Source organism: Mirounga leonina, unplaced genomic scaffold (assembly GCF_011800145.1).
Source record: "Mirounga leonina isolate KUSES-001 unplaced genomic scaffold, KU_Mleo_1.0 Mir_82, whole genome shotgun sequence".
NCBI classification, from domain to species: Eukaryota; Metazoa; Chordata; class Mammalia; order Carnivora; family Phocidae; genus Mirounga; species Mirounga leonina.
Window position 1 is genome coordinate 3,734,977 of NW_023270825.1, and position 27,475 is coordinate 3,762,451.

At 52.1% G+C, this 27,475-nt stretch overlaps 1 long non-coding RNA gene across 1 annotated transcript; it reads left to right on the forward strand.

Moving 5' to 3' along the window:
- The first annotated feature begins 540 nt into the window (after positions 1–540).
- Positions 541–27,049, forward strand: LOC118002302. The gene is made up of 3 exons (XR_004677012.1): positions 541–805; positions 17,002–17,087; positions 26,823–27,049. It is a non-coding gene; the product is annotated as an uncharacterized LOC118002302 (long non-coding RNA).
- Positions 27,050–27,475: the final 426 nt, after the last annotated feature.

The following is a 27,475-nucleotide window of genomic DNA, read 5'->3' on the forward strand; positions in this document are numbered from 1 at the left end:
CCACGCTTAACAAGCCAGAGCAGAAGCTGAGAGCCCTTCTACCCCGGTCTTACTATACTTATCAACTGGCTGTGTGACCTTGGCCAGTCCTTTCCCTCCCTGAGCTACTATGGTCTTCTCTTAAAATAAGGGGCCCGGCTAGATGCCCTCCGAGGGATTTCCTCCTTCCACGGGTCCATGACTTTATCAGACTCCAAATTAGGTGTGCTTTGAACTGAAGTTTGGGGGTGCACTTTGAGTGTTTTGCTTGGATTTGGAGTTCAGCAAGCTCTGGGCAGTATGGACAGGCTGACCCGGCCACAGGATCCCAATTTCACCTGGGCATCTGCCACCATAAGGTGTTCTTTTGCTTTGGGGTTTTTGTGCCTCTAAGAATATGAATATTAATACACACTAAGGCAAAAACTTTGGAGGTTTATGCTGGCGGAAAACCTCAGAGGAAAATATATTGAGGGAGGCACTGGGTGAAGGGCAGTGACCAAGGTGACAGGTTGGCAGGAAGGGAAAAAAATGCATCCAAAGTCCAGCGGGCGGGGCATAGAGAGCAAGAGGGAAGCACGAGGTGAGCAGGGCACATGTGAGGGCCAGCGGGAGGCTGGGAGGCTGGGAGCCTGGGAGGGCCGGGTCCCCACCCTCAGAGGAAGCTGCCCACCTCTGTGCACACTGCCTGTCTGCCTTGCAAGTCCAGCTTCATCATCTCCGACGGCCTGGGGCCCCGGGGGCCCATGGAGCTCAAAGCATTTTCTAGAATGCTTGCCCACACTGTGAAGAGCTGTCCAGCAGAGGCGATGCGTGGATGAAGCAGGTGGGTAGATGGCAGCGCTCATAGATGCTGAAGGTGAGCCCCACACCTGAGCCGACCGTTGGGCAGGGGAGGCGGGGGCAGAAGCCCGGGTCTATGGCACCTGCTTTCCGGGTGGACAGATTCAAGGAAAACACCAGTGTCCGGGCCCCAGGGTCAGGACGAGCCTCAGAAGGCATCCTGCACTGGCCCTGAGAGTGGCTCGGAGGGCGACGCTGGGTCAGCAGGTGCTGGGCAGCTCACTCCTGGATGGAAACGGTTTTCCTCATGGGACCACAGGCATGTGTAAGTGTGTGTGTGTGTGTGTGTGTGCACGCATGCGTCTATGCATGGGGAATGGGGGTGCAGGAGCTTCCCCACATTGCAGTTCGAAGCCTGGAGAATGACTCGAGCCCTGCCAGGGCTTTGGTCGTCCCTCTGGCGCTCCGCCGGTGCGGGCAGGTGGGCAGCGAAGGCCACGAAGAAGCCGTGGCAGGGGTGTCCACTGCTCTCAGCACCCCCTGGAAGGGCCTGAGAGGGAGTAAAATGGCAGGCCGCAACAGCTGGATCATACAAGAGCAACTTCAAAGAGATAAAAACTGTCAGAGGAACAAAACAAGGAAAAGGGAAAATCCTTACGAGGGAAAATGGACTCAGAAGGACAGACTGCAGGAGGCACACAGACGGGGCTGGCTCCACAGAGCCATCATGGACCTTTGGGTCGGTTGGCACTGGGTTACCGTGCCCTGCTGCAGCCCTGAGAGGCGGGGTGGGGTGGGGGTGTTGGGGGAGGGGCCCTGCAGCACCCTTGGGCTCAGAGGCGGGGCAGGGAAGGTAGCACGTTCAGGGCTGGAGGACCAGAGAGACCCCATCATTCCTTCTTCCTTACCCTTTCTTCTGCCACTTGCCTCTTGCTGCAGCCAGACCAGCTCCTTCCTGCTCCGCTACTGGACCTGGTCCTGGATTAGGCCTTTGCAGGCACAGGTGCCAGAACATTCCTCCAGAGCTTTGCTGGCACCTCCCTCCACGGCTACTGCCTGCTCCCAGACACAGTCCATCCCGGCTGCACCGCCTGCCCATCTCCCACTAGAACGTCAGCTCCATGGGCAGGGACCTGGGTGTCTGCAGCAGGGCCTGGTCCACAGAAGAACTCTGTCCTTTGCTGTCCCTGCACAGCGACCTCCCACCTCAGGGCCACTGGAGGCTCATAAAGCCTGAAAAAACTTGAGGGAAAGAGGCCTTCCACCAGTTTCCATGTTTCCAAACATTCTATTGCCTCCCTCAAGATCGAGTTAGCCATCTATTTCCTAATGTTTATTTACCGATTATAGGAAGGCTGGAGGGGTTAAAGGGTGTGAGAGTAATTTGCCGACTAAAATGCACACGGCAAGCATGTGTGTGTGTGAGTGCATGCATACTTGTGTACATGTGTGTCTGTGTGCAGAGAACGCAGGGCAGCCGTCCTGGTCCCATGTCTGTGACTTCTGAAGCGAGCCCAGTGAGGGGGTGCAGGAACACTGTGGTTCTGCCCCCAAGTGGGGGACGCTCAAAGGCAAACGGAGTCAGCCCTCTCAGGGCTGAGGAGGTGAAGACGGGCCAGGGAATAATTCCCTCTGTTGCCTGAGGGAGCTCCTTGTCCCTTCCCCAAGGATCATCCCTCAACCCCAGGAGAGGAGCCATCTCCCGAGGGTGGCTGGGGAGAGAGCGTGAAGCAGGAGTCCTCTCGGCCTGGCTCCAGGGAGGACGCAGGGCGTGGACCCAGGGGCTGCACATCAGGTGGAGTGTGACAATATTCCAAGGCCAGGAGAGCTGGCCTAATCCCAGTTCTATACTTACTAACTGCGCAACACCCCTCTGGGTCCCCAGTACTTGATCTACAACATGAGGAGAGGAGCAACCACCCATATCCAATGCTGTACTATTGTTAGGGTCTCGCCCAGAGGACAGCTGGTGGTCCACGGGTGTGGGATATAGCACCTGGAGTTCCATCAGGGCAGTAGGACTTAATCGGGGCTCGGTGGATGCTGAGCTGGACTGAACCCTGCAGTGGGAACCCAGGAGGAGGTGGCCCAGAGGGAAGCCGGGACGGGAGCCAGCAGGGGGAGAATCCCACTGGGAGGCAGGCAGACTGGGGCTGGCAACCTGGTCAGGACCAGAGGTGCAGCCGAGAGGCAGAGGAACGAAAGGGACAGGTGCTTGGGTGCTTTGAGTCCAGCCCTCATTTCGTGCAGGATCTCATTTGATCCCCCCCATGACCCTAGGAGGTGGGTGTTGTCACCCCCATTCTAAGAGAAAGAAACTCAGCAGAGGGAGGTGATTTCCCCAGCTTCATGGCTCTAAGAATCCCAGCAAGATGGTCTGACTCTAGGGCTGAAATGGGGGGGACGCAAAGGTAGCAGGCGGGGACTGAGGGTGCCACCAGATTGAGTCCCAAGCTCCTTCAGCCCACACAGCCTCAGCTCTGCAAAAACTGAGCTGCAACCCACTAGGGTCATGGGATCATTTTAGTAGGTGGCTGCCATCGCTGAGAAGACACGAAAAGGGATAACAAACATCAGGGTTCACGATGCACGGAAGGAGAAGTATTCTTTTGTGAAAACGTTCTGTTAGACATGTATAACAAGTTCATTGCTTATTTTATCCGTAGCCATTCTGTGTGCACTGGGTTGAGAGGCACAATGTATTTCTTACCCTGGCCACGGTCAGCAAGCTTTGAAAGCCACTGCCCTCAGCCTTTCTCTGTTCTGCAGGGGCCTCCGGGCCTTTGTTCTCGGAACAAGAACGCCAGTGCTGGGCACAGGACAGGAGCCAGGACGTGCTGGAGGATTTCCGCTATGTGCCCCCACCCGCACACCAATGGGGCTGGCTCAGCAAGGTGGCGGCACCGCTGTGTGGGGTCTGAGAGGTTGGGGTGTCGAGATGTGACTGTTCCTCACCTGCAGGCCAGGGGTGCTCCGGAGGTCCCCAAAGCAAGGCCCTAAAGGGGCCTCCCCAGGCTGGCCTGCTCTGAGAGGCACCGAACCCCATGTGGTTATGGGGAGCCAGCAGAGTGAGAGCCTTTCCCCATCCCTGAGCCAGTGTTGGTGGCCGAGGAGAGTGTCTTGGGGAGCAGAGGGATGGCAGGGCAATGACATGGGCAGGGGCCAAGAAATGCCCGGCTGGGCTGGGAGGCCTGTTGGGGAAGCCGTCTGAGCTCCCTCCTGCCAGCAGTTGGCACCTGGAGGAAGGCTTTTGGGGTTATCAGATTTGTTTTTCAGTCCGGAACTAACTGTGGTTGGAGTGTGGGGCTGGCCCCCCGGATCTGCTGGCTTCCTCCAGATGGTCCCGCTCCCACCACAGAGGCCTGGATACGGGCCACAAACCCCTGGGTGGCCATTTTCAGATGTACCCTGCCTACCTTGCAGGGCATTCTTCTTCCCCCAAGCACTCACAGACTCTGTCACTTCTTTTGTCTATTATGGCCACATCGTTTTAAGGTCTCCAAGGCCAGAGGCCAGCTGTCTACTTTTCTCAATATCACTGAACATTCTGGGTGTTCAAAATATGTGAGTTGGCTGTTTTGTTCCTTGGAGAGGGTCGGGGGCCCACCCCCACAAGGAAGGCTGGGAAGGTTCTTGGACAAACTTTGCAGGGGCCTCTTCGTGGCGGTGAAGCGTTCGTTCCCCTCCTGGGAATGGGCCTCAGGTTTGGGCAATTTGAGGCACCTTGAAACCTTCAGTTGTAATAAACAGGCCCAGAGCAAACTGGCATCCCAAAGGGAGGCCTCGTCCCCCTCCTGTCCTGGCTGGATTTCCCGTTTGCCGTGCAGGCGGGCCCAAGTGCTGTGAAAGGGACCTTAGTTTTCCCAGAGAAACAGAACCAAAGATGGAAACAAACAAACAAAAAACCCCAAACGCTCTCACTCACACCTAAATGCAACTGCGTAATCGGGCCTGAGGTTGAACGCGCTGTCGCCTTTGTGGGCTATGAACAAAGATGTCCCATGGTTGGCCCGCTCTTCAGACTACGGGCTGTCGATGTGACAAAGCAGCCTGGGGGCTTCTCTGATTCTAAGTTTTGGTCCAGACTTTGGTTACTTATGGCTTTGTGTGCGAAAATGACAAACGGGTCCCCGGTCATGTTACTGAGCGGGCCACCACGGAGTGTTTAAAGGAGAGAAAACGTTGTAAAGCGGAGAGGGTCCTCCAGATGGGACCATGACACGGCCGGGCGGGTGTGGGTCCCGTGTGCATGGTCCAGGGCACCTCCCCTACTGCAGGTGCACAACGGACCTGTCTGGCTCATAACACCATCACCGGCGTCATAACTGTAACGGGGCCGGGGTGTGTCTGCAGAAGCGCCCGGGAGCACCGAGAGCCTCACAACGCGCCCTCCCCATCCAGAGGCAGTTTTCCCAGTGTCAACAAAACCGTATTTTCCCCTCTCCTGTCCATTTTAAAGGTTTTTCCTAAAAAGCAGCAGTTGACATATTTTTGATTTTTTGAGACTCAAAAAATTATTTACCAGGAACACACAAATGATTTGTTTTACTCTATGCTGCTTGCTTAGTGACACAAGATCACTGGAAAAGAGCAAATGGAAGATTAACTTAAAAACTGATTTTTTTTTTTTTTTTTTTACAGCCATTGGGGTTACTGACAGTAGAACATTTGCCGTTTTAAACAAACGCAAGGTCACTGGGTTTGTTACGTACTAGTTAAATATTACTGTTTTGTACAAAACAAAAACAGATATTCCTTTGGTTAAAAACACTGATGACTTTTCCCTGTGCCATGTTTATGTCAAGTGGAAGGACGATTCTAATTTTATCTGTGTTCAATAAGCAGATTAAAACAAATCATGAGGCTGACGCTGTTTACAATTCCCTGAGCAGCTGAAGGAAAGAAAATCACCTTGAATCTAGCATTTTCTGAGCCCACTAAAACAGCCAGGTCCCTCAGACCATCTGGGAAGGAATTAATTCCATCTATGTGTTAGTTTAATATGAAATTGTTTTATTTTGACTCTGTTTTCCTTCAGGCTATTAAGGAGGAAAAGAAAAAAATAGGAGAGCAGGAGAAAGGCTTTGGTCCCTCACCATTTTCTCTGCAGGCTTTCCTTGGTTTCGGCTTTTGCTTTTTAAATGCTTTACTTCTTTTGGTTGAAAAATGTACAAAATGTGTATTTTAAGTATCAAAAAAATTATGTATTTTGAACATGACAAAATTTTAGACCCACAATACACTCTGGCAAAAATATTATTAAGAAATACCGTTTGCTTTCACTCCGCTTAAACTGAAATGTCATTCTTTTTATTTCATATTTTCTGATCTGCTCAGTCTGACATTTGTTAGATGTGAGGAAGTTCTGTAGACTATTCCAAAAAATATTGGAAAAACGTAAACAGCCAATATGTAAGATTTCCACGGAAGCGCGCTTGCTTGGTTAACGTCAGTTCTCAAGGCGGCGGTGCGCCGGGTGCTCGGAGGGCAGCGCGGCGGGGGCGCCGGCGGCGGCCTTCTCCGTGCGCGCCCGAGGCCGGCTCCGTGCGCAGCGCCGGGCGCCCTCCCGCCGTCCCGCGGCCCCGGCCCCGCGCGGCCTTCCAGCGGGCTGGCTTTTCCCCCCTCCGCGGCGCACGGAGGCCGCGGGCAGAGCCCCGCGGGGCCCGGAAGAGGGTGCGCGGCCTGCGACGTGGGTCCTGCCGCGTCCCACCTGCGCCGCCCGGCCCCGCGCTGCCCGCGCCGCCGCCGCCGCCGCCGCCCGAGCGCACGGCCAGGGCCACCTGGCGGACCGTCCCGAGCTCACTCTTCCGCCGGGCTTCCATTCGGCTTTTATCTGCTGCCCCCATCCTAACTGGTTCCAGATTTGCCACTTCGGAGCCGCGGGGACTCGGCAGGCCGCGCTCCTGGCCGCTCGGGGACTCCCGAGCCGTGAACCCGCGCGAGCGCAGGGCCGGGCCCGCGGGGGAACAGGGCCACGGGCGGGGAGCGGGCGGTGGGGCCGGGGCTCGGAGCTCTGACTCCGCTGACCCGGGCATGGCCCGGCCTTCTCCGCTCGGGGCGCAGCGGAGCTGTCTGGGGGGCCCCCCGCACAGCCTCCGCCAGGTCAGGCGGGCTTGGGGAGGGGTCCCCGGGGCCTCTGGGCGCCCTCGGAAGCGGGCGCGGCGGGCAGCGCAGCGCGCACACTGGCTCCCAGGCCCTGCGCCCCGGGGCAGCCACGACGCCCAGCCCTCCCGGGAGGGAGGGCGAGACCACCCACGCCGTCGCCGACGTGGGAACCCGGTTGTCGCCGAGGCCTGGGGGCGCTGCGGGTCGGGGGTCCTGCCTGGCCTCCGCAGCACCACCATCCTGAGTCACTGTCCTCAGTGGGGAGACCCCAAGCCGAACTGCTCCGAGCCTGCCAGACCCGCAGCGCCCCGCGCCCCCAGGCCTGCCTCCGCCGCTGGGCCCCGCAGGCGCCGGGCACCGGAGGGGGAGGGCCCCAAGGGCCCAGGGCGCAGTTCCAAAGGCCAGAAAATGGAAACTGTGCGAAAAGAATCCCCAAATCCGGCCGGGCCCCAAGCCCACCAGCTTACATAAAGCCCCAGGAGCCCGCCCGCGGCCTCCCCGCCTCGGGGTGAACAATCGGCGGGCGCCCGGCCAGGCTGCCCTGGGACTGGCACCACCACCGGTCCCCTGACCACGGGCCCGGCGTGACCCCGGGGAGGGGGCAGGGGTCTCGGCCTCTTCCCACCATCTGCCCCGAGAAACATTTAACTGGCCTTTAATCACATTAGCAGCCGGCCCCAATTAGGGCCGCGGGGACGGGGGGGCAGGAGGAAACCGCCGCCGTGTCACTCGAGGATAAAGATCCTTTCATGCCCTGGGCCTGGCCGTGGGCAACGCGGCGGGCGCCATCCCCAGCCTTTGATTGCCGGCGCCTGGGCCTCGCCGACGCCGCCATTTCTTTCCCCGCCCCCCAGCGCCCAATGTGCCTTCGCCCTCGGGTGACCGCGTGGACACGCAGGGCAGCGTCCGAGGCCGGGCCCACGCCCGCGCGCCCACGCCGGCCGAAGCCTGGCCCCCTGCGGCCCGCGCCTGCGCACGGGAGCGCTCGAGGGGGCGGCGGGGGCTCGCACAGGGCCCCAGGGACGCCAGCGCCCGGGCCCGGGACCCTGGTAAGGCCGCCGCCCGCGGAGCGGTGCGGAGGGAGGGTGACCCCCGCTGCGGGCGGCCTGGGCAGGTCACCTGTGCTCTCGTGGGCCCCCTCCCGAGAGGGGCGAGCGGGCCCCGAGGCGGTTCCGTCCTCTTGGGCCCGGAGTGAGGCGCCGCGGGCCCCGCAGGCCAAGCCTAGGCCCAGGCCAAGGCCGGGCGCCGCGGCGGCGGGGCTGCCGGGGTCCCGGCTGGGCGTCGGGCCCCAGGAGCGCGGGGACGGCGGGGCTCGGGCAGCGGGGGCCGGCCTGAGCCTCCCGTGCGCCCTGTCGAGGGGTGAGGGGCGCTGGCGCGCGGTGCTTACCTTGCTCGGGCGCCCGGCCCCGTGCTCCCCGCGCCCGGGCGCCCCGAGGGTTGGAGCGTGGCGCGCTCCGGACGGGCCGGGGTCGTGCGAGGACAGCGGCCGCCCGCGCCGCCGGAATGCTGATGCCTCCGCCGGCCGCGACGCCCGGGGGCCGCCCGGGACCCCCGCCCCACGGCGGCAGCTGCAGTCCGGAGCCGCGTGACCCCGGCCCCGACCTCCCGCGCTCGGCTGTTCGTCCGCACACAAAGGAGAACACTCATATTTTTCTTTTCCCGGCACAGACTTCACACCCGCCCCATCTCCCCTCCCCCAAGCCACCCCCCACCCCACACATGCCTCGCTGAGAACCGCTTTCTCTGCGCACACCCCCTTGGTTTCCCCTGTTGAATTCCATAGTCGTATTCGAGGATGTCAGCACAGCTTAGAAAGTTTCATAGAAAGTCAGAGAGCAATTAGAGAGGCCCTTTTATTGGAGTCTCGTCGGTGCCATGGAATCTTTTAAAGGAGCGCCTGAAGCACCGAACACAATCCCATTAAGCCGCCCAAACTCCCACAGTCCTCAATGGGGTCTCAATGCTTGGACAGACTTTGGCCCGCTCACCGGGAGCCGCGGGGGCTCCGCTGCGAGCGGCCTGCAAGCCGCACTCCCATCGGGGCGCGCCGGTGTCCTGGCCGCGGGGCGGCCGCCCGAGCGGGAGGCACTGGCCGCGGGGCGCTCCGAGGCCTCGGGTCCACCAGCGCTGTCAAAACTTGGAGCGCTTTGGTGCACTGACCCCGCGCTGCGTGTCTTTGAATTTGTAGAGAGTCCCAGGCGGTTTCTAGAAAGGAGAGCTTGGTCCCAGTAAACTTTTGCCTTCCTCCGCTTTAAAATCGATCTGCTAACATTTGGAAGACGGGTGGGAGAAATTGCGCGTTGCTGAGAAAAAGGCCACATATGACCAAAGTTTCAGCTTAATTGAATTTTAGTGCCAAATTATAACTCACTGAATAACTGCGCAGGGGTGGAGGGGGGTGGAGGAGAAGGCAGTGAATGAGGGAAGGCGATTCTAATGGAAATCCGGCTGTCCAGAAGCGCGGTGGTGCGGCCACCCTCGAGTAGCAAGAATTGCAGCCTCCTCAGGCTGCCTAATTCCAAAGGAGTGAGGTTATCAGACTGCGGGCTTTTATGTGGGAAAACGGGATTGGCCCCACTTTGATTTGTGGTTTGGGGTTGATATCCTTGTGTATTATTTAATGTAGCGGGCAACTCTTCCATAGAGCACCTTTTCCTTTGTTAGAGAGTGACTTCTCTTCTTGCCAATAAAAATGAATCTCTTCAGAAGTCAAAAAAGAAGTAAAGCAGGTGTTTTAAAGGAATAAAACATTTTCTTTCTTTCTTTTTTTTGTAAAAAAAAAATAGGTACTTGGTTGTCAAAGCAAAGTGCCAGTTTTAGAACAATTAGGATTTTGCTCCTGGTGCATCATCACAGATGTTCATTTTATTAACTAGAAGTTCCTACCTGGTGGTTTCTGGATTGGTTTTAGGAAAGAATAGGTGATAGGCTCATAATTAAGGAATTATAATTTCGATGGTAATGAAATGAGCATGGGTTATAGGGGGAGTGGGCTGCATACTAAATCCATAAGGGAGTAATTAAAAATGCGTGTGCAAAGTTGAATGTTTATGTTTTGAGTAGTTTGTATTAGTCGTCAATGATTTGGAAAATTTTCTCAAATCTGCCCCGCTTTTCTCTCATTTCATTGCCCTTCCTGGCCCTGTGGTTGCCAGCGACTGGGCCTCTGACCTCTTATTCTGTGCACACACCACACCTCCAGCCAGGCCACACGGTTTGTCTACATAGCCTTTGCTTGGCCACATCTGGGCCTCCTGTGGACTGGGCAGGAAAGGACAGACAGCAAGCTTCAGGATCTGCAGATCCCAGCCTCAGGCACTTCCAGCCCTGCCTTTACAATCTTCTGCCTCAGCTGACTCTTTCTCTCTTTCTTGCCTCTAGATTTCCCTCCCACCCTCTGCCTCCCCGAAACACCTTACGTCCTCCTCTCTGCCTGTCCACATTGCACCTGTCAGACTCCTGCCTCATCGTCTCTCGGACCCATGTGGGCCTGGCCTGCGTCGGGCTCCCGGGGAACCGTCCCCACCACTGGGTTCTCACGGAGGGCCTGGTGACACCATCTGTCTTTCATTGCCCTGCTTCTTTCTCGTATTGTAGCTTGGCTTTGGGAATGTTTCTGGTTCAGAAGAAAACAATGAAGACCCCTTGAGAGCAGGTATCATTTTACACATGTCTTGGGGCCCTGTCAGCAGCCAGCGCCCAGAAAGTAGGCCATCCATCTGTCAATCGGGTGTCGATTTATAAATCAGAATCACATTTCAGCAAGCAGGGAGGAGAAAAAAAACAGTGACAAATGCTCCCGTTTGCCGAAGGCACCAGGAGAAGCTGACATGCTTCTCTGTTGAACTCACAGGACCTGTCACTGGACTTTTTCAAACCGACATAAAACTATTTCGATTAAATGGAATCTTAAATTGTTTAAAAAATGTGGATGACTCAGTTGGACTGCAGTAGAAAGTGGGGGAAAAAACAAAAGCAAATCCAGAAATCCAAATAGATCAGTCTGCTTTGGATAATCTTGATTTGCCCAAGAAAAGGAGCAGATTCCTGTGAAACAGCCTCAGAAAGTCTCAAGTGCTGTCATGTCTTGGCAAAGGCCCGTGGCCCTGATGTCTCTGGGAGGTGGACGGGACCCTCCAGCACCTTCTCCCAGGCCACCTCCATTGCCTCCCACTAGCACACTGGTGGTGGGGCTGGCTCTGCAGAGGAGGAGAAATCCCACTCTGGTCAATAGCACACGATTAAAGTAACAAGACAGAAATGACGTGAACAAATCCACTTTTGAAGCTCTTCAGGGAACAAAGAGATTAGCAGTTGCCGTGGTACAGGAAGAAGTGAAAAGCACGCTCTCGGGAATTTGAAGGAGGAACATTTAGCATTTCGATTCCAGTGAACACATGTTAACAACCCATCCACGAGAAAGGTATCATTTCTGGCCACTTCACCAGGTTCCCCAAATCAGGCAGACGTGTATTTAGACAAGCGCTCTGCTTCTGAAGGGGGCCACCCTGAGAGTCGCCATCTCCAGTGGAGAACCGGGACCCTGTCGTGGAGCATCAGAGTCTCAGCCCATCCTTGTAAGCACCAGCAAAATCATCAAAGGGAGACGCACGTATATATTCACAATGCATGGCTGTATCTGGAGTGCCGCTAGGTCAAGATGTGCACGTGATGTGATTTTCCAACTGGTTTAAAGACTTGAAGAGCTTCCTCCCTTCCTCCCTGAGGAAGAGTGTTTAACAGGTGGATGGGTGGTTTAAGCCTCTCCCATCCATGAGATCCTCTGACTGTCTCCTCGCCTCGTCTCTTTGACCACGGTTGTAGTTGAACCCTGATCCTGTTCGCATTAGTTTTGGACAGTATTTTGATGTTCTGATTTTGGTGTCCTTCTGGGGGAAAAAAAGAGAAACGAAACAGAAGTACCTACTTCAGATTTACGGTTCAATCCAGAACCAACATTAAAGTTTGGGCCAGCAACCCGGGGAACAGGTGCCCGTGTGTTTGGGTGTCTCTCAGAGACAGCTTTGGGTCAAGGTTTCCACTTGTAACCCCCAGCGCAGACCTCCTTATTTTCTCCAGTTTAGGTTCTCCTTTATCTTGATTATCATCTGCCAGGCTCCTTCTTATGTCAGACTTTGACAACACTGGTCCACAAAACTTTTGGCATTGGATGTTTTCCAGAACTTGGATTTTTTTTTTCCCTGATGTTAGAAAGGAAATAGTGTATCATGTATACTGGATAGTATGGGATTCCGCAGTTGGGAAGCACCCCCTTATCAAAGACATGGATGTTTTCACAGCAATCATATGAATATTCACCCCAAGTGGGACAGAATGGAGACTCTAAGTCGCCTCATGTCAGGAAATGTGCTAAGTGTATGAAACAACTTCGGTTTTCAGAGTTCTTTGGAGTTTTGGACACGTGTGTGTAAGGGCTTATGGATCTGGATTATAGGACCGCCCCCTACCTTTCTTTTAAACAAAGAAACAAAAAAGGCACCAGCTCCAAGGTCCTTTACAACCCTCTCCCATCGGTCAGTTTTAATTGTAGGTGGTACCTCAGCATTGTTTCAAGAATGCTTATGTATTTTCAGACAGTTCAGGAAAAAATGGACCGAGGACCTTGCTTTAGTGTATTAAAAGCGCCCGGTACTAACACCCGAGGCGGATTTCCACGTCCTGCCCTAGGTGAGGGCTGGACGCAGTGCCAGGGAGAGCAGTTGACCGCCGATGGCCGGGTTTCATCCCTTACCCTGCCGGGAAAGGCTCCCATGCTTAAAAAAAGCTGTAAGCGCCTTCATTTGCCTCTGACCTTTCGAACAAAAATAAACTGCTCATGACTAATAGAACCTGAGGTACTAAGAGGTCCTTAAAATGATGACAGCCCCCAGCATGTGGATGGGATTCCTGCAGGGGGTGGAGGGTTGGGTTACATAACCTCCACCATCCCGGCCAGTTTTGACTCCGTGAGTTTGTGTGCCCCGTACGGGCTAATAATAAACATCTACCGTCCTAAGAGACAGGACCGTTTTGCGCAGAAATAGCATTCCCCATTTAAGTGGGAATGTGATGTATATTTTAATTAGCACTTGTTTATTTCATCAGAGAAGTCCCGAGCTGTCTGTGGGTTTAAGTTTCTAATAGGGCCTCTACAAGCAAATTCAGTGCACAGGGGCCGTGTGCACTCGGGAAGGGTCAGAATGCTTTGTTTGATTTGATACGTTGGACGGGAGTCCGCAACCTGTAGGAACGCGCTTCTGAAAGAACAGTGTCGGTCGTGGGACCGAGGGCCGCCACGCCAGGGTTCTGTTTTGCACGGACTCTTCAGGAGTCCATCTAGTGCTCAAAGCAAAGCGGCCCTGTTTTCGTAATGCCCGTTTTTGGGGTTCAGTATTAATGCTAATAAAGGGGGAAGGGCCTTTGAGGGCCAGCGTCCCCCGTGACTGACCGGACGGGGAGGGCACAGAAGGCAACGGAAGGCAGCTCTTAGGAGAAAATCCTCAAAGAGGCCACTGCGGTGTGTAGTTCGGAGCTGCCAAAAGTAGCAGGTGTCCCTTAAAGCCACGGGGGCCTAGGTGGTGGCACCCTGCCCCACCCCTCTCTACTGACCCGACACGCGTACCGAAGCGCCCGCTGAAGGGAGAGGCCTGACCACAGGGAGGTGAACTTCAGCTGTGGCAGGAGACCGAGGCCACACCTGCCCCGAGGGAACGTTCTATCTGAACTTCCCCTTAGCATTTCTCATGCTTCTTTCTCTTCCCTGGGGAGACCTCTGGGTGCTTACACGGCTTCTGATGTGGGAAGGATCGACTTCATTTTGTGGGATTAAAATGAGGGGAAGCAGGTGAAGGTGTAGGCTGGGGAAAAGAGAGCCAGGGTCCAGGGCTGGTTGCAGGGACAGGTGACAGCAAATCTGGGTGAGCTTGCTCAGGCAGTGCCTAAAGATAAAGAAGAAATCGTCTCGGCCCCTCCTGACCCAAGGCCCAGTGAGGGCCACGGGGTGCCGGCTACAGGGGAGGGGTGTTGTGTCAGATGCATCAATGCGGGTGTGTTTATGGGGGACTCTCATCCAGGTGGGATGAGGAGGGGCCCAGCAACACGTCCTTGGGAGGCAGTAGCTGAGCTGAGTCATAGGGAGTAAGTTGGCCTTGATAGAGAGGCAAGGGGGACAGCACTGGGTGATGAGAAAGAGAGGGTTGTCCAGGAAAAAGCAACAAACAGCCCAAGAAGTGGGGGGCAGGGGCTCCAGGGTGCCCCTCTCCATTATGAGACATCAGCTCCTCATCCCTGTTTCTTCATGACATGTCAGTGGGATGACCTCTTTCCCTATGGCTTGATCTGTCCAATACCATGCTAGATTGCAGCAAGTTCAAGGTCAAGTTCTGCAGACTTTAATAGGCACCCACAAAAGAGAAGCACCGATGGACAATTTTCTAATATTCTCTTAGGCAGGGATGTTTGAAGGTTTCGAGTCATACTTTCAGGATCTCTGTATTAGTGTTGTCTTTATTTATTTATTTATTTATTTATTTATTTTATTTATTTGACACAGAGAGAGGGGGGAGAGAGGGAGAGAGCAAGCACAAATGCAGGGGTGGGGGGGAGCAGAAGGCATGGGAGAAGCAGGCTCCCCGCTGAGCAAGGAGCTGGATGTGGGGCTTGATCCCAGGACCCCGGGATCATGACCTGAGCCGAAGGCAGCCACTTAACCGACTGAGCCACTCAGGTGCCCCTAGTACTGTCTTTAATTCATGTATTCAGTAAACATTTACTGAGCATCTCACGGGTCCAAGTGCGGGCCAAAGCACTGGGGTAAATGGTCTCTGCCCTCGCTGGGCTTGTAGTCGGTCAGGGAAGATATTCAGCAAGAGAAGTATGTCACCCAGGAGGCTTTTTAGTGCCCAGTTTAGCAGCTCTGAAGGAAAGGAGCCTTCAGCAAACATCCCTGGGAACCCTGCCTTGTGCCAGGCACCCTGTGAGGTGCTGGGAAGTGAGTGAGGTGGTCCCCATTTCCAGCGAATTCAGGGCCTGGTAGGGAAAGATGGGCAAGGTCATTTGAGGGTTGTCAGTGGTAGAAGTCTCGGGGGGTAGGGCTGCAGGGGGCGGTCAGTGCTATGCATGGGGCATGCTGGGAGGAGGGAAGACCATCAAACGGCTGGTCTCTCCGGGGACCAGTAACCCCTAGTTGGGGTTGGGGAGAGGGTGGGATGGCGGTGGAGAGGGCAGGGGCCAGGGGGCTGGGGCTGTTGAGTTCCGTGCCCCTCAGTGATGAGAGTTAGGAAGCTTGAAGGTGTCTCCTCGAAGATGTTCTGCTGAATTCAATGCATATTTTATATGAAATGTTCCCCAACATTAGGTATAATTTGACATCTCTTAAAGAAAAACCTGATTTCCCAGACGTAATCCAGGTAGCTGTTTCGGTGTCAGCTTAGCTTCCTGTTGAATAAAGATTTCAAGTATGGAATGCCAAGAAGGGGTAGGGACACAGGTCCTTTTCCAGGACACCAGTGACCCTGGCTGTGGATTAGAAATGCAACTGGAATGTCCCAGAAGGCAAGCAGTCAGACAGTTACGCTTCTGAGTCTATTCCCTAGACGGTTACAAAGGAAGACTGTCTGGCCCACTGGCCCTGCATCTGGTCAGATGGGCAGGCTGGCCTGGTCTGCTTGGGCTATTTCTTTGGGTCCCATCTCTATGATGACGACAGTGGGGTGAGGATGTGGACAGCGACAAGGGAGGCCAGTAGCTCCCACCTGCTTTGGGGTCAGCTGCTCTGCTCCCGCTGAGGGGAGATCAGGTGATAGCTGCTTCTGAAGGTCGTTTTCTGCAAGTTTCCTGTTTTTCTCCCACATTCGCTTTGGACCTGTGGGTACCAGCAGTGGCTGAGCATCTAGTCAGCAGGCTGTGACCCCCCGGCAGGCCTCCTTCTCCGGCTGAGAGAGCTGCCTGCCTATACAGCGAAATTGATTTCTGGGCTCAGCCAAATACATTTTTCTTTTCTTTTTTTTTGGAAGAGCAACCAGTTAGAAATTAGTTGTTCAATTCAACTGTTTTTCTTCTTCTTCTTCTTTTTTTTTTTTTAACCTTCTCTTAAATTTTTTTTTTTTAATGTGATAGAATTTTTTTTCTTCTGGGCAAATTCTTAGGATTTAATTGCACTTAAAATTGTGGAGCCTGTCAGAGTAAATTGCAGATAGCAGAGTTTTACCCAATGAAACCAGTCCTGTGATTGTCAGGCTTCTCAGATAAAGTTGTGGGAAGGACAATTTAAGTCTGCAGCACAGTGAACCACACCTCAAATCAGTATTCAGCACGAAGCTCATCACGCTCAAAGACAAATACCCAAGTCAGCAGCCATGATGTTTGAGGACGCAGGCTATGATTTTTAAGTGATTCCAAAATTCTCCTCCTGAAAGAAGAGGAGAGATGTCTACCCCACTGGTTTTAAGTTAATCTGTAATTTTTTTTTTTTTTTTTAAAGACAGAGCAGTCTTATGGCATCTTAAAAATAGTAAAGCAGAAGCAATATTACCAGCTCCACGTGAAGCTGCATCTGCTATCCGGCTCAGTCGGCTCCTGTTCATTCCCAGGAGCAAACGGGACTGCTACATGTCACATGTCACCACAGCCTTCTCTATGGCCATGAGACAAAAGCTCAAGGGTCCCCTCCATCCCCCGAAATGCTTTCTTCCTTCCTTCCTCCATTTTTTTTTACATAGAGTTTAAAAATTTTATTTATTTTTAAAAAATTTTAATTCCAGGGTCGTTCACACACAGTATTCTATTAGTCTTCCTTCCTCCATGTTTGATAAGTGAGCTTCTAGTGCTGACCCGAGCTCATGTCATGGAAAGCAGAACTTTCTGGAATATGCCGCTTCTCTGACTTTGATCAGATAAAAGATAAGATCAGAACCTGACTTTGATCTCTGTGGTCAAGAGAGGGCCCCCCCCATACTTTTTATTCTTCCTCCCAGAGTCCAACACTCCCGTTGACTAATAGTAAGCCTCAACCAAACCATTATTGAATCTGTGAAGGATGGGGAGTCGTTTCTCTATTGTTTGGAATCATTTTTCAGTGAACTGTATTATGTCTATCAATCACTAAGATATAATTTATCTATATTTTTTATATAGGTCCCTATAGATCAGGATGGACAGGGACAAGCTCCTTCTTCATGGAAAGTATGCACTCATTTCTACTCTTCAGCCCTGCGGAGAAGGTGAGTTACATAACAGACTGCGAAGCTCTTGGAACCTGTGCTCAGTGAGAGCCCGAGAAGACCATAGCAGTGGAGACCCACTGCCTCGGGTCCAGCTGTGGGCTTCAGCTCGGTGCTGTGACCTCCGGGTCACCTGCATCTGCACCTATGTCCCCTCATCTGCAGCAGATTTGGGCTTCCATGTTTTCATCAGGTAGCTCTTGTAAGGATTAACCCGATAACCCAGGGAGGGCCTGGGTAACCCGGTGCCTGACACTTAGTGAAGGGTGTGATGATGTAATCAGTCTGTTAAGGAGAAGACAGAGTTTTCCAAAAACAAAATCAGAAAAACTAAGGTCGCCAGATCCTGGGCTTGCAAGTGATTTGTACTTTTCTCTAATGCCATGTTAAGAGTATTAGCCTGTTACCTGTTAATGTGATCATGTACATTCTCAATATCCGAGTCCTGATGAGATGGAAGCATTTGTTGCTCCTGGACATTATTAGATTATTAGTATGTGTGTGTACATCTGTATGTATACTTTGTACCTCTTGCAGGCTGTCTGGGAACAGCAGCAGGGCTGGTATCAGCCTCAACTCCCTATAGCTAACTCGAGCTAGGAAATGACCGTGAACGCTGCCCCGAAATCGGAAGACTGTGTGGCTCTCTGTTGGGTTGCAGGATTGCGGCTGCTGTGGAGAAAGGGCTCGGGAAGTGGGGGCTGCAGAGGCTCATTGGCACCATGGGGGGACCTGAGAGAAAGGCTTCCTTCCTCTTCCTCCTGATGGAAAGGAACATCCAGGGCCCCAGAGCTGGCCAGTTCCCCAGGCCTACTTGGCAGGCGGGGTGCTGCTGCCAGGATCGTCCCTGGCAGAGAGAGGCATGAGCAAGGTGTAAGGGAAGGGCCCAGAGATGACCTCGTACAGATCTGGCTCAGCACAGGGCCTTGGGCAAGCCTTGGAAGCTTCCAGAGCCTCACTTTCCTTCTGCTGTGTGAAGACCAGCTAATGTCACCAAGATTAGCTGCAGGAATCTGCTCTCCCTGGGTATGGGCTGGGTGGGTGATCGATGCCACTTGGTGTGATAAGAGCACATCTCAGTTGAGAAAGACACAGTCGCTTTCTGGAGCAGTTTACTCTTATAAATGCTGGAGGCAGTAACAGCAATAGAATGTTTGATGGAAGTCAGTGGTCACGGGAGCCAACATAGATTGTCCAGTCCTGCCTTTCACAGATCTGTTTTCCCGGGCATGGTATTTTCCACAGAGAGCTTTTTCCACCTTGCAGTTATCCTTGTGTCAGAGAGAAGAGAAACCCAACTTGGACCGTGAATTGTTGCCCCAATAAAGACCCTTCCAACTTATATTAAATAAGGGCATGGGAAAAAAAACATCCAGATGACTCCCTCCCCAGTTCAGTCTGGATAACCGAGCTAGATCATGTTATAAATGTCAAGGGGCTTTGTTTCTTGAGCCCAGGATAGGCCCAGCATTAGAATATCTTATACATAATACTTTAGAAAGTGCATATACAATATACGACCCTACTATGCTATTAATGTACCCTCAGACTATAAAATTAGGTTCAAAGCTGTCCACTAAAAACCTTTCTGATGACATATTGAAGGTAACTTGGTAAAAAATATTGAGGATTGGGTCCACAAACGTAAACCAGTTTGTGTAAAACATTTTTAGCGATCGGTTGTTTGATCTCATCTGACTATGAAGCTGGTTTGTTTTGTGTAAATGGAGTCTCCGTGTGAGTCTTGTTTATGGAAAGACAGCATTTTGGGTTGAAGTTCTGAGTAGGGGTCATGTAATGCATTATTATAAAATGCATCATTACAACGGTTTATAGATTTCTTCCTCCTGAAGAGAACCTCATGCTTAAGCCTTCTGCAGGTCTGTAAGCATCTTCAGTAGCGTCATCCTGAGGCCAAAGGGATTAAAGAGCGAACATCTTAGTTAACGGCTGCCTCTGCCCGAGGCTGTTCTGTGGGCTTCACCTGATGTCTCACTTATTCCCACTGTCCGACCTGTGGGTCGGGTGCTCTTAGCACATCCATCTCACGGGGGAGGCAACCGCAGCTTGGGGAGCCTGGACGCCTCATCCGAGGTCAAGCTTCAGGAATGAGCAGCTCTGCCTCTCAGCATTAAAGAGGCGTCTGGGAGTCCTTCATTTGTGTTACAGACTATCTAATGATAAATACGAATTGGGCCTAAGTTAGGGTTATTGGGCCGATTTCACCATGGCAGGCGATTCGAACTTGGGCTTGAAATAGACGTCTGTAGCAGGTCGCCGTTTACAGCCGTGGGATTTAGGAACGCTCGCCCAGTTCGGACACCATCCCTGCATGATCAGCAGAGCATGTTTCCGAACCGAATTTGTCCTGTGAAAATTTAAGAAAGAGCTAATGTTATATTTATCAATATGGACTCTACACACAATGCAAACTGTTAACGAATAGTTAACAGGGGAGAGCTAAAAATGCAATTTTATTTTATTTTAAATTTTTAAACTTTTGAATTTGAGCCTAGTTGACACGCAGTGTTACCTTAGTTTCAGGTACACAGCATAGTGATTGGACAATTGTGTACGTTATGCTGTGCTCATCACACGTGTAGCTACCATCTGTCGCCGTGCAACATTATTACAGTATCATTGACTACGTTCCCTGTGCTGTACCTTTCCTTCCCGTCACTGTGCCCGTGTCTCCCACTCCCCTTCACCCATTTTGTCCCCTCCCCACTCCCGCCCCTTGGCAACCATCGGTTTGTTCTCTGTGTTTGTGGGTCTGATTCTTTTTGTTTGTTTATTAGTTTGTTTTTTTAGAATCCACATATGAGTGAGGTCATATGTTATTTGTCTTTCTCAGCCTGACTTATTTCACTTAGCATGATACCATCTAGGTCCATCCACATTGTCGCAAATGGCAAGACCCCATCCTTTTTATGGCTGCGTGATATTCCATTGTATCTATATACCACATCTTCCTTATCCATTTGTCTACCAGGGGACACTTGGGCTGCTTCCATATCTTGGCTATTGTAAATAATGTTGCAATAAACATAGGGGTGCATATATCTTTTTGAATGAGGATTTTCATTTTCTTTGGGTAAATACCGAGTAGGGCAATTACTGGATCGTATGATATTTCTATTTTTAATTTCTTGAGGAAGCTCCATCCTGTTTTCCACAGTGGCTGTAATCTATGACAAAGGAGGCAGGAATCTACAGTGGGGAAAGGACAGTCTCTTCAAGAAACGGCACTGGGAGAACTAGACAGCTATATGCAGAAGAATGCAACTGGACCGCTTTCTTACACCATACACCAAAGTAAACTCAAAATGGATTAAAGACCTAAGTGAGAGACCTGAAACTATGAAATTCATAGAAGAGAGCACAGGCAGTAATCTCTCTGACATGGGCCATAGCCACATTTTTCTAGCTATGTCTATAATAGTAATTTAAAAAAATTAAAAAAAAATACAATTTTAATTTTAAAAATCACCCTGTGTCTCACACGTCTCTCATGGGCCAGGTGCCGAGGCTTCTTTCAGGAGCTCCCAGGCTGGTCTGGCAGGAGAGAGAACCACGTGAGGAGAGGATGAAAGCATTCTGGGTGGACATGGAGAGACTTACAAACATAAAAGTGATATACTGGAGGTATAAAAAGTGAGTGCTTTCAAATAACAGCTAATGTTCTCTGTTCCTTAAGAATACCAGTAGTTTCAAAAGTAACCATTACACACCAGCGAGGGGAATGCTAGTAAAGGGGAGGGACACCTTGTGAAGCATTCGGTGGCGACTGCATGCTTTCGACATCAGCATGGCTCCCCAGGGCTCCACGGCACAACCTGGGAGCCGGGCAGACCAGCAGACTGCTCCGTGAGGAGTGGGGCGCTGTGTTGCTGGTATCATGTATGTGAGCATGTTCGACTTATTGGCTGAGTGAGTCACGGATGCTCAGATGTCCTTGAAGGGACCCTACCCCCTTTCCTCTGCGTTGGAGAATCCCAGGAGCCTGCGAGGATGGAGGGCAGAGACTCAGTGCCCTTTGGAGCCTGGGTCGGTCTCATCAGGGGATCAACCATGTCTGTGCTCATTTCAAAGGAGAAGAAACACACTTTTAGAGGAAGAAGAGAAACCCGGCTCTAATCCTGCCCACTGGAGCCCATGGTGTAACGTCCAGATGGTGATATTCAGATTCTTTTGATATTTCTCCAGCTAGGAATATGAAATACATATGAGAAAAAAAAAAACTTATGCCCTGGAACAAATGATAAACACATCCTAACTACTGACAGTCTCTGGGCTGTATTTAATGAAACGATCACCTTGTGTGAATGTCACGAAGTCAGCCATGGGTGATGTTAAAGTATAAATGCCCCTATGGTCACTCGTGGATCTGGGATTTCATCTGCCTGTTTGCTCCATGTCCCTAGAACCCCAAATGAGGTCTGGGATGTTGCAGATGCTCAGAAATATTGACGACCAAGTGACTTAATGGTTGGCCGGGGTAAATCTAGAGTGGAAGGCTTTCGACAGAGAAGTGCCTTTCGGACAATCATTTAAAATATGCCGTTGAGAGCTTCCTAGTGGCATTTGCTGGTGCAATCTTCTTGAACCTTTCCCTAGGTTCTTAAATAACCGAAGACAAATAAGGGAGACCCAGGGAGGGACAAACAGAGTGAGGCAGGATGATGGAGAAATCCGGTGGCACTAGAGACCGCGGGAGCCCGAAAACAAATCGGAAAAGTGGGCTTCGCTGGCGACCGCCAACAGCATTTGTAATTTCAAGAAGTCCTTGTTGACAGTTAATTTTGGGAGGGAAGAAGGATTTTCCTCTACTTTTTTATGCAAGATGGTTCTCCATCACAAACTGTTTTAACAACTCAAGAGTTTGTTTGGCACAAATTGGCTGAAAACTCAAAGGAGAAAAAAAAAAAAAGCCGAGTCCCCTTAAGGATGTCAGCCCCAGACTACAAGGAGTCAGTTTGAAATATCTTAGTTTTAAGAAGGTGGCAGAATTACATAATTATTTTCACAACTCACAAGAAATTAAAATACCTCTTCCAAATGTGAGGTTGTAAGATAACACAAGCCACAAATCCTAGACTTGCGGGAGTGTGTGCATCTTTCCGTCTCCCACACAGAAACCCACATCAGAATGTCTGAGCTGAGAACACATGGCTGCACATCCCTCGCGTCCCTTAGAGCCTCACACGGGCGGAGGCCCCCAGGAGCGGCTCCCCCCAGCACCGGCTCCAGGGAGTCGGGTCAGCCGAGATGCTGTGGGGAAGCAGGTGGCCGCCACCAGGTGCCGGGGACCACAGAGGCGCCTTCTCTGCCACCCACAGCCAATCTGCACGAGGGGAGGAGCAGCGGAGAAGGTCCCAAGACAAAGGTGCATCAGGATGGGAGGAATCTGCGGAATGTGGAGAAATGGTCAAATGAGCCCCAGGCAGTCTGTGATTCTGGATGGGAGACCCTGCCCATTTCTCCCGTTGGTGAATATCTTTGAAAAGCATTTCATTTAACCAGACTTCTTTGGCAAGCCAGCGAGCATTACCTGTTAAAGATCCAAGGGAGTTGCTTTGGTATATAGATTAGGCATCTCTCACGCGGTCCCAGTTTAAGGACCTACCCTGCCTCACAGCCTGTACAAGGCCCTGGGGGTTCCCAAGCAGAGCAGCTGGGTTCCTGCCCATGAGGCATTCATCACTAGTAGGACAGTCGAGTGCATAAACCTGGTCGGGCACAGTGCATGGTACCAAGGAGGGGAGGAGAGGAAATGCAGGTAGGTTGGGCACCCCAAAACAGGAGGGGGTGAGCCCGGAGTGGGAATGGGCATGAGCTCAGGGCTCAAGGAAGCATCTTGAGCAGAGATGAGCGTGTTTGAGTGGGGGGTGATCGAGGGTGCAAGGCCTTGGAGGTGGAGGGGACCTCATGACCATGGGGGGTTTTGGGTGCCGTGCTGAGGAGCTGGCTGGCTGCAGGGAGGGGCGAGGACCCAGGACACCTCCCAGGCTGCCCTCTGGGAGCCGCAGGTTCGTGGCAGCTCGAGGTGGGCCCCCTACTGGGGAGGAATGGATGGGCAGTTGGGAGAAAGTTTGGAGACCCGGCACATCAAGGTGTCTGTATGCGGGTAGGAGCTGCGTCTGTGGAATCCTCTCTGTTGGGAGGTCCTGCGGGCCACTGCCCAAGCAGTTTGTTGGAAAACTGCTTGGAGCAGAGAGAGTGGGGGTGGAGGGGGTAGATTCTTGAGGACAGAGCTGTGACTTTCTCATCTCGGGGCCTGCTGAAGTGTGCAAAAATCGGTGCCCGATCAATCCATTTTCACTGGAAATACTTGCCTCTATTTCTAGAGACCATCATTAGCGATGGTCTTGCACCAACCTTATCTTACTCAGTTGTTTTTTTTTTTTTTTTTAAATAAAAGTACATCGTCTTGACACAGGAAACAGGCTTATGGACCAGGGAGGAGCAAGGGACGTGCCCCAGGGCTGTCCAGGCTGTGTTTTCTCCCCTTTCCCAGCTGTCCTTCGCAGAGTCCCCCTCCCCCGAAGGAGTCGTATCTTGGAGTTGCTTGCACGTTAGCCGTCTAGGAAACTAAATCCAAGAAGGGACTTCCGCCGCCTCGGCTGCACACCTGCCATCTACCGATGCACGTGGACGGTATGTTGCTGCTGCCCTCTGGGGACTCGGGGTCCAGCTTCTTTGCTTAAGGGGGTGGCAATTAGACACGGCTGAGTTCTCTGAGGAAGTGATGCTCACAGAGGAGTCGGGAGCAGGGAGGCATCGGCGGTGTGCTTGGTGTTTGGAAACCCTGTAGGGGACCAGGGGACTAAGAGGATCCTTGACAGACCACCGTTGTGAGGAGCCCAAGAGAGCCGTCTCCTCCAGTTCCTCCCGCCCCCAGAGGGTTCGCTAGCCTCGCCCGCGACTGACAGCGAAGGGGTTAAAATAACAAATAAATGACTTTATTTAGACGTGAGCATTCCTGGCATTTTTTCTAGATTTTTCTCCCCCCCCCCCCGCCCCGCCCCGCAGTATTTGATGTGACAGCTTTTGTTTGCTCACACTTGTCTGTCTTTTAAATTTCTCATATCAGCGGTAAAAGCTATTTCTCTTTCCTGTAACATCTTGAGCTTGGTATCCAATGAAGGGAGAAATTGCTCTGGCATTACTTGAAATTATAATATTATACCTAATTTTTGGGGAGAAAAATTAGAGTAATTTAGATCTCAAGGCACTGAAGATTTCTGCAGACGGGTCATTTGCAGCATTATTGCTGATTAGTCATCCATAAAAGTGTTTTTCCTGCGGGGGAGGCTCCATCATTTCCTGGTGTTCTTTAGAAACGCTGATTTTGAGGCCCATCCAGGCAAGGGAAAGACGGTCATCATCCATTTCGAGGCGATGGTCTGGCTTTGATGGCGCTCTGGCTGGGGTGGGGGGGGCGCTTGTAGAGTCTCTCAGCAGGATAATTCATTCGAGTGGCTAATGAGAAATCTTAACTGACATCTCTGGGGGCCTTGGGGAGAGGGTGAAATGCGTCCTCATTTTCAGGGCAGAGGGGCCAATCACCAGATCTATGCGTTCTCCAGCAAGGGACTGGGACTTCTTAAACTTTTCTGTGTATGTCGCTGAAAGCACAGCCTTAGTCTCCAAAGAAGGACACGGAGGCACCACAATCCGTGGAATTCTGTAATGTGGGCTTCAGTGTAAACAGTGGTATGGGTGAACCGAGGGCTGCTCTGGCAAAGCCTGTGAGTAATTAAGGGCTCCCTCCAGCAAGGTAAAGGCCGAGACCCAAGTATATTAGTACAAAAAAGGAGAGAGATTGTTGGTGGTGGTTGTACTCTTCCCCCCGCTCTTTTTAAATGTAAATAAATAAAGAATTCTGGCAAGACAGAAACCTCTCGGAATCTCGTTATTGACCTAAGGAGAAGAAAACAAAGGATACAGCCATTGTTGGTTGCGTGTTTTAAATTGCTGAGGTCAGAACAAAACTTAGATTACCCTGCTTCAGCAGCTCCCAAGCCACGCTCCAGGGAATAGAGGATACTTCTTGGGGGAGGGGGAGAAGGGCTCCGGGGTCCACTCTGTTTCAGAAACCTTGCACGTATTTCCCTGCCCTGGGGTCACAGTGCACTTTAGCGGAGTAGGAGAATGTCATTTTCCTTTGCTTCACCCAACCCTTGTCCTGGGTGACCATGGAACCCTTCTCAGAGGGCACCTGCTGACGTCTGTGGGAAACCCTGCATACTCCCCCCACAAAGGAAAGGCCGCCTGCGAGGAGCTGCTCTGCCCACCACCCGCTCTGTCCTCCGGGCTCGCCCCCCAGCACTTCCTCCGCGTCAGTGGAATGGACAGTCCGCTGCGATCTGTGTGTGTCCAGGTCTAGGGACAGACTGCATGCTCTTCCTGTATTCGCAAAGCACCCGGTGCAAGGAGGGGGATCCCCTTGCCACCTGTTGAAAGCCTGTCCCATGGTGGGCCACCGAAGGACCTAGATCCGCTTAGGACCTGCTGGTGGCAATGAAGGTTAGAAATAAGAGCTTGAGGGGCGCCTGGGTGGCTCAGTCGTTAAGCAGCTGCCTTCGGCTCAGGTCATGATCCCAGGGTCCTGGGATCGAGCCCCGCATCCGGCTCCCTGCTCTGTGGCGAGCCTGCTTCTGCCTCTCACACTCCCCTTGCTTGTGTTCCCTCTCTCGCTGTCTCTCTCTCTGTCAAATAAATAAATAAAATCTTTAAAAAAAAAAAAAAAAAGAAAGAAGAGCTTGAGAAGCAGGGAGGCAGTGGAAGTAAAGACACAGGGCCAGCCCAGCTCCAGTGCTCCCCCTTCCCGCATTCTGTTTCCTGGGGAGGGTGGGGAAGGGGGTGAGGTTACCTTCCCTGGAGTCTTGATCTGTATTTGCACTCACAAGAATAAAAGCATAAAGAAAACTTCTTTTTGTTGTAAAATTAGGAAGAGGAATAATGTGGCGGAATAAGGCCCAGAGCAGATGCAAATTAAGTTAATGGGAGAGGTTGAGTGGGTAGCACCAGGTTTTCGCAAAGGGCTTTAAGCAGAGAGCACAGGACCTGGAAGAGAAGCCCTGACCCCATGAGTCTTCACTCCCACGAACAATCAGAATGAGGGATGATCCCCTGGGAGGAGATTCAGGGCTGTCACCAAGAGGGAGGCAGCGAGACAAGGCGGTGACGTTGGCTCAGTGTCCTGGGAAGACTGTGGGCTTTGCAGTCCGCCGGTCTTGGCTCCGAAAACCAGCAGCTCCACTTCTTCGACACATGATCTTGAACCAGAGTTTCTGTTTCTTTATTTTTAAATATTTAAAAATACTTATTTCAAATTTCATTAACTTTCTATAAATCACAGACATATGAAATGCTCAAAAATATTAAAAATTTTCATGTTAATAATACCTCCCTCGTAAGTAGTCTGCGTAGGTACTTCATGGATCTGTTTGCACATGTTCCTATCAGCATGGAACAAAATATAGAAGGTTGTTAACATGAGTGATCTGGGGAGGTGGCCCTTGCAGGAGGTGGTGGTTGAGGACCCAGTGCCCAGGAGGGCCTCTGGTGAGCCTTGCCTCCAGCGTTCACACCTTGGCAAAGCCCCTACTCACAGTGAGCAGGGCTGACCTGAGTAACCAGTAGAACAGCACAGAAATGAAGATGGGTGACTTTGGAGGCTGGCTCATAAAAGACATCGAAGCTTCTACCGTGCTTTCCCTTTCTGCCTAGAGAGAAGGCAGCTGCCATGTTGTGAGGACACTCAGCAACCCTCTAGAAAGGCCCATTTGGTGAGGGACACAGGCCTCCTGTCACCAGCTGGCACCTGCCTGCCAGCGACGTGGACTCTGAGAGTTCCTGGCCCCAGTCGAACCTTCAGATGATGGCAGCCCCACCTAATCTCCAGACTGCAACCTGATGAGAGACCCTCCACCCAGAACCAACCAGCCCAGTGCTCCCGGACTCCTGACCTCCCGAAGCTCTGAGACAATAAATGTGTTGTTTTAAGCTGCTAGGTTCCAAGTTATCTTGTTATGTAGCGATGGGTAACTAAGACAAGTCAGGGAGGCGAGGAGGCGGACAAGAGGGGAAGTCTGTGCCAAAGCACCATGACGTGCACGATGGGGGTTCATTCACATACGATTTTATACAAGTGCATATAAAGAAACTAGAAAAACATGTAGTCACAGACTTGTAGGAATGTCTGTGTTGCAGTGTCAATTGCCAAGTGACAAATATAAATTACAGAATAATGTGTGTAGAATGATTCTATTTTGGTATAAAGCAAGCAATAAATCAGCCCTCGTGTGTTTGTAGAAGCAAGGGGAAGGGTGTGGTGGGTTTCTTCAGGGCATAGACGTTGAGGGGCACGGAGGAGGTGACCG